This window comes from Cannabis sativa, chromosome 2, assembly GCF_029168945.1.
Source record: "Cannabis sativa cultivar Pink pepper isolate KNU-18-1 chromosome 2, ASM2916894v1, whole genome shotgun sequence".
Taxonomy (NCBI): Eukaryota; Viridiplantae; Streptophyta; class Magnoliopsida; order Rosales; family Cannabaceae; genus Cannabis; species Cannabis sativa.
Genome location: NC_083602.1, coordinates 74,023,053 through 74,031,453, shown reverse-complemented (window position 1 = coordinate 74,031,453; position 8,401 = coordinate 74,023,053).

The window sequence follows — 8,401 nt, the reverse complement described above, 5'->3', positions numbered from 1 at the left end:
CGATTTGGGCTTCGAAGCAGAGGCAACATTTGCTTCAGGTTTCATCGTCCCATTACCATTCCCAGGATTATGAGGTTTGCTCCCTTTCTTCTTGGGTCCTCCAATCAAATTTTCATAAGTTTGAAGGTCATTGAGTAATTCATGAAAGTCAATTTCCTTCTTATTCATGACATAATTTGAAGTGTATGGTAGAAATGCTGGAGTTAGGCTATTCAAGATAAGACTTACTTGAGTAGCACTATCCATTTCAGCACCATGATCCTGAGCTTCTTGGAAATAACTTGACATTAGGAGAACATGGTCATGCACGTTTTGATGAGATTCCATCCGTGCATTAATGTACTTCTTAGTCGCGTCAAAGCGTGACTGAAGTGATGCCTTACCGAATAGCTCATTTAACTTCGTCATAACTTCAGCAGCCTTCTCAGTTTTAGAAAACCGAGTTTTGAGGGTGTCAGCCATGCTAGAAAGCATAAAGTATAGCTTTGTCATTTGCTTTCTGCCAACGCTCATACTTTTCTTTCACAGCTTTGGATGCATTATCCCTAGGCACTTCAGGTGACGGCTCAGTTAAAACAAACAAGGCACTTTCTCCTATGAGAACAATATTAATGTTCTCATTCCACTTATTAAAGTTAGTTCCATTCAGCTTGTTTTCAGTCAACAGTAATAATATGGGATTCATTTTGATAATACAGGATACTACAAAATAATAGAAATCAACAAATAGAAATTAATAATGGTTTAACACAAAATCAATTCAGAAATTATAAGCACATAGCAAGTAGGAATGATATGAGAAAATACTTAAAAAAATTCAATCCTAAATAATTTCCAAGGTTTTTCAACAAACTGATATCAGTGTCCCGTTTAGGCGAGAGTCAAAGCTACCATCCATTGAATAGAGTTGTCAGCTCATCTAAAATGTTAAACATTCTAGCAACCTTTTATTCGATCAAGATTGGAATCCAGCGTTGTCCCGTTTAGGCGAGAGTCAAGGCTATTCTATCTTATGAGCTACTACCATTGTTTCGCAATTTGCAAGTCAAATATGGTCGCCACCATTAGGGTGATCCATACCATATAAAACACTTACAAACTACTTATCATTTGAGATTAAACGGTGCGAAATTGCTAATAAACGTTCCTCCATTAGGGAGGATTACTCACTAAAACAAACGCGGTGTAAAACGCACAATGGAGATCGAATATCTTAATAATAATAAAGTTCATTCTTTAAAATGTATTTTCTTTATTATTCTAATAAATAAATTCTCATTAAATTCGAAATTTAGAATTGAAATTCTAAAGGAAGAATTTAATATAATATTTATAAAATTATACTTAGATGGTGATTGAAATAAAATTAATTATTTCAATCTTAGTAATAATCTTAAATATAAATATTAAGGAAATTAATTTAAGTTGAATTAAATTAAATAATTAGAAACTTAAAAATTTCCTTTGAGAATATATTTATTGAGTTCGAAAATTTAAAGTATATAAAAAATACAATTTTCGAAAATAATAAAAATAGAAAAGAAATACTTCAAGCAAAAATATCACCTATCTAGATTTTCTTTTGACTAATTAATTCAATTTCTAATATTATATATATATATTTTTTAAAATTCATTTATTTTAAATTAATTAATTAAATGAAAAAATCATTGATTGTAGTTGGTCCAAGAATTAATTAAAATAAATAATTAATTTACAACTCAATCTATTTTTCAAAATTAAAAATTCGAAAAATATTGCATAAATAAAATGAAATGTTCGAAATTGATTAAGAAAATAAAGAAAAAATATATATTGAAAATTATTTAAATTTAAGTTGAAAAATTAAATTTCAACTTAAAATAATTTTCTATTTTATTAAGTGTCATGAAAAATCAATAAATATTTAAGTATCATGATGAAAATCAACTTAGATATTTAGATTTTTCAAGTTAATTAAATGTGTTAAATTCAAGAAATAATAATTAAGTGTAGAGAAGGCTTAATTATTTATTTCTAGTTTAATACTAGGAAAAATATACTTAATAAAATTGTACCAAAATTAATTATTTAAATAATTAATTTCACAAAGTATAATATTTTCCTATTTAAATATTAGAAATAATAAGTAGTCTAGAAATTACTATCTAGAAAATATCTTATTTGACTAAGTATCTTTTCAACAAAAATTTGAAAAATATCTAATTTAAGTTATATAGAAAAAATCTAAAACTTAAATAATTTCAAATTTACATTTAATTAAATATCAAAAATTAAGTTATAACCACTTAATTTGAAGATATCTTTCTAAGTTAATATTCGAAAAGATATTAACTTAAAAAATATCTTAAGAATCTTTAATAACTAATTCCTAGGATTCCTCAACTTAATTTAAAATTTAAATCAAATATTAAAATTTAAGTTAGATAAGAAAAATCAGTTGATATAACTAATTTATAACTTAAATAGGAATATTTAATTAAATAAGCTCTAGAAAGAATCTAGTTAGTTAAAATTCTATATTTAATTAAATACAAGAAAAATACAAATAGTTTGTCTAGAAATAATATCTAAACTAAAAGTGTTTTTCTTAAAATTAACTTTAAAATATTAAAATAAAAATAAATTTCATATATTTTAAAAGTTAATTATGTTGCTAATTCAATTTTATTAGGTCAAACTAATATAATTAACCTAGTACAGTTACTTAAATTAGGCAAATGGGCCTTCACAATTGGGGTAGTTCATGTGAGGGGGTGTTGGGTTCAGTATGTCGTACCCACTTCTATGGCTCTCAACTCTCACACAAGGCCCAAAAGAGAGGAATTTAACCTTAAAATAAATAACTGTTATTAATTGAATAGGTCCAATAACTAAATGGACCTAAATAAAATCTATCATGGTGTGACATTTTATTTAGCAACAACTTATATGCATCTATATTAAAACAAAATAAACATATAGGCTCACACAGGCACACTTTAGATGGATCCTATCATGTTGCTAGGTCATACACAGATGAAAGAAGATTGTAAAATTTACATGTTACAAATTATTAACTTGACCAAGGGAGCCATCAGATCATTAGATCTGGCAAAAAGTAACCATGGCTATTTGCAATCAAGTAATAATAGGTTTTGAAAACTTACATACAAGCTAAAACCACATACTCCTGCAACAAGGTTAGCTGGATAGTTGGAAGTAGGATTTATTTAATTTTAAATAAATAATTTCGAAAAAAATAAATAATTAAATAAATAAAAAAAATAAAATTTAATTTTCGAAAAAATGAAATTAAAATAAAATAAATATTATTTTCGAAATTAAAAAAAATTATTAATTTAAATTTCGAAATTATTTAAAAAAAATATTTAAAATTAAACCTACAATTTTGAAAAATTAGGTTTCAACCAACCTAAATATCATTTCAAAATTTGCTAACTACTTTTAAAATTTAAATGTTATTTTATAAATAAAGATAAATGAAATATCTTTTTCAGATTTTTAAATTTAATTTAAATAAATGAAATAACAAAATTTAAAAGTTAGCAAAATATCTTACATCAATTTAAAATTACATGATTATAATTATCTTATTTTAAATTTAAATAAGGTCAAAATATTTAAAAAAAAATTAATTTTAAAATAGTTAAAATCTGACCTTAAATTTAAAAATAAGATAAGGTATAATCAAATTTAAAAATAAGATAGATTATTAAGCAAAAAGATAGATATTTACGAATTTCAAATTCAAATTACACTAATATCTGGAATTAAATTTAAAAAATATTAAATTAATTCATAATGATAATTATAATTGAATTAGGAATAGTAAATATATAAATACAAAACTACACAAAAAATCGGAAGTTAATTCCATGAAAAAACATGAAAAATCAAAGAAAAACGAAAAAATTGCGAGTTGTACGGACAGTTTTCGCGATCGCAGGAAAATTTCAGCACAACTCCGATTTTTTCGAATCTTCAAAAAATCATAACTAATTCAAATTAAATCGAAATTGAGTTCTGTAAAAAAGTAACTTGCTTAATTTTTTTTCATACTATCCAATAAAAATAATTCCAGAAACAGAATCGCAATTATTTTTCACGAAAATTTACAAACACCAATCAATCATCAAATAACACTCAATACAACATGATACCATCCAAAAACAAACAAACAATCGTTTTAAAGTCCAAATTTCATGAAAGTAAATCAAATACCATGGCTCTGAGGCCAGTTGTTAGAAATTTATTTTACCAGGATCTTAGATCTACTCACAAGTATGTTGTTTAAACACCCTAAATATGAACTTTCTAAAACGATAAATTAAACACATATAAAGTTAAGAAAAGCTTATATTGATGCAGCGGAATTAATGTCTCCTTCCCCCTTGTATCCTTTCTGTAGCAGAGTATAATCAAGATCTGAGCCCGAATGTCCTTCTTCTTCAAGTTTGATCCTTCACAGTCTTCCAATCTATGATTGAATTACTGCTTGCTGTGTGTGGGCACTTACTCTTTCACTAGGGTCGAAATTGATGAAGGGAAAAGAAGAGAGAGGGTTTCGGCAAGGTATAGAAAGTGGGGAAGGCTCAATTTTTCTGAAGAGAGAAATTTCTGTCAGAAAAGGTTATTGAAAACTTATGAAAGCATGTATTGTGACTGAGCCATCACTTTCTATTTATAGGCAACTATTAGGTTTAGGTTAGGAATTATTTGGCATTAAAATAATGAAAATATTAATTTGAAAAACCATCAATAAGTGGCCGACCATGGTGTTATAGTGGGCCCCACTTAATTTTACAGTTTTATCAAATTTTATCTCTATTTTCTCAAAAAACGCCAATTTTCTAATTTTAACCTTTTAAATGCCAAAACTAATTATTTAATAACTAAAATAGATTATTAAATAATATTGTCATTTAATTTAATTATTAATTAGACATATAAAGTCCATTAATAAATAAATAAACCTAGAAACTCTTTTCTTTACAATTTCACCCATGCTTAGTGAAAATTCATGAAATTAGACATAGTCTAACTTTAGAATTATAATTGATCAATCACAAATCAATTAATGAGTCTTACAAGCAGAATGTTCTCAACTAGAATGGGGACCATGGATCTATATGCTGAGCTTCCAATAAGTGAACCAAATTTACCAAGTAAATTCCTACTTATTAATTCTTCGTTGAATCCACTCTTAGAACTTAGAATTGCACTCTCAGACTTATATAGAGCATATTGTATGTTCCACGATATCAATACACTATCTCATTTAACCATTGTTATAATCTTATTGTGATTTAAAGATCCTCTATATAGATGATCTACATCGAGATGGGATTTCTTTACCGTTCTCACCCCTCAATGTATTTTGCCCCTTAAAACACTTAGCTACCTGTAAATGGTGTTTAGTGATCTAATAATTAGTCAGTTAAACAAGAGCTCATCCATTTACTTCTATTTGCTAAGCTCGAAGGGAATCATCACTTGACTTCTATACACCAATAGAAGCTATAGATTCCATATTTATGTTCAGCACTCCCACTCAATCATACTATCATGTTCCCAAAATATACGTGTAACGTCCCCGCTTCAAGCCTCCATTGGGTCCTTACACCCACAAACTAATGGCTCTTATACACGAGTACGCCACTCTGGCTGCTTCATGGACTGATGACTGACCCTACAGACCAACACGAGTGTTTTCAGCGTGCTTTGTCCTCATTCACACGCTTCCTGGGAAAGCTTCCCAGGAGGTCACCCATCCTAAAATTGCCCCAGGCCAAGCACGCTTAACTGTGGAGTTCTTTCGAGATGGGCTACCGAAAAACAAGATGCACCTTGTTGACATAGGTAGTACCAATCAATCCATTTAAGCTCTCTTCAACTGTGTAGTCCCATACCTACACAACCTCAGAATCATCACACTAGACCTTCCCCAGGCGATGTGGGATTGCACAGCTTACCCGGTGTTTCCCTTTACGGATCACGGGACTACTGACTGTCACAATGACCTTCCCCAAGCAATGTGGGATTGCACAGCTTACCCGGTATTTCCCCTTACGGATCACGGGACTACTGACTGTCACAATCAGCCCCCCTTACGGGGTCTGACGTCCTCGTCGACCACACTTCCGGCTGGGTCTAAGCTCTGATACCATTTGTAACGTTCCCGCTTCAAGCCTCCATTGGGTCCTTACACCCACAGACTAATGGCTCTTATACACGAGTACGCCACTCTGGCTGCTTCATGGACTGATGACTGACCATACAGACCAACACGAGTGTTTTCAGCGTGCTTTGTCCTCACTCACACGCTTCCTGGGAAAACTTCCCAGGAGGTCACCCATCCTAAAATTGCCCCAGGCCAAGCACGCTTAACTGTGGAGTTCTTTCGAGATGGGCTACCGAAAAATAAGATGCACCTTGTTGACATAGGTAGTACCAATCAATCCATTTAAGCTCTCTTCAACTATGTAGTCCCATACCTACACAACCTCAGAATCATCACACTAGACCTTCCCCAGGCGATGTGGGATTGCACAGCTTACCCGGTATTTCCCTTTACGGATCACGGGACTACTGACTGTCACAATGACCTTCCCAAGCAGTGTGGGATTGCACAGCTTACCCGGTATTTCCCCTTAAGGATCACGGGACTACTGACTGTCACAATACGTATCACCCTGACCCAAAAGTAGGCTTAACTAATAAATCAAAGAACATGAATAGCACTCCTGAGTTGAGCCTAAGCATATCAGGATTTAGATTCTTTTAATCTTAAGATCAACTAGTGATATTGACTTGGAAAGATATGTATAACGGTAAGTTTGTAATATCTTAACTTAGTTGCAATATCGGTCCAGTCCAATGTATACTCCATACATTCGAAACTAGTATACTTTACTAATGTCCTGGAAAGAACATAACACTTACTCCAAGTGTAAGTACACATCATCGCTGATTATCACATTAGTGTAAATCCAATAACACTGATGAAACAGGGACCAAGTCTTTTGATTCATATGATCACAATCACATTCCACTGTGTTGACGATACTGTAATTGTGAATAAACATATGATCTGGATTTAACTGATTCTGTGTGTAAATGTAATAAACATATTTAAACCATTAGCATGTCAAATTCATGCAAACATTAATCACTTCTAATTTCTTATATTGATAACTAATCAGATTGTAAAGAGTTTTATTTAGGGCATAAAACCCAACAGTGAGAATGGTAAAATTATCCCATCTCGATGTAAATCATCTATATAGAGGATCTTTGATCACAATAAGATTATAACAATGGTTAAATGAGATAGCATATCTATATCGTGGAACATATAATATGCTCTATATAAGTCTGAGAGTGCAATTCTAAGTTCTAAGAGTGGGTTCAACGAGGAATTAATAAGTAGGAATTTACCTAGTAAATTCGGTTCACTTATTGGAAGCTCAACATATAGATCCATGGTCCCCATTCTAGTTGAGACTATACTGCTTGTAAGACTCAATAATTGATTTGTGATTAATCAATTATAATTCTAAAGTTAGACTATGTCTAATTTGTGAATTTTCACTAAGCAGGGGTGAAATTGTAAAGAAAAGAGATTCTAGGTTTATTTATTAATTAATAGACTTTATATGTCTAATTAATAATTAAATTAAATGACAATATTATTTAATAATCTATTTTAGTTATTAAATAATTAGTTTTGGCATTTAAAAGGTTAGAATTGGAAAATTGGCGTTTTTAAGAAAATAGAAATAAAAATTGTGAAAAATGCAAAAACCTAGTGAGGCCCATTACACACCTTGGCCGGCCACTTAAGCAAGATTTTCCAATTAATATTTTCATTATTTTAATGCCAAATAATTACTAACCTAAACCTAGTAGTTGCCTATAAATAGAAAGTGATGGCTCAGTCAATTAACAAGTTTTTCAATGCTTTTTGTCAGAAAATCAGAAAATCAACTTTTTCAGAAAAACTGAGCCTTCCCTCTCTCTCTATAGCCGAACCAACCTCTCTCTCTTTTCCTCTTCTAAATTTCGAAACCCTCAGTGATAGAGTAGTGCCCACACACAACAAGTGGTACCTCAATCATAGATTGGAAGACTGTGAATGATCACACAAAGAGAAGGACATTCGCGCTCAGATCTTGATAATACTTTGCGACAGAAAGGATACAAGGGTTAGAGATCTGAGTGGAAGGAGATATTATTCCGCTGCAACCAATGTAAGGTTTTCTTAACTTTATATGTGTTTATTTATCGTTTTAGAAAGTTCATATTTAGGGTATTAAACAACATACTTGTGAGTAGATCTAAGATCCTAGTAAAATAAATTCCAACAGAAAGAAAGATACAACCTAAAAAATTACAAGCC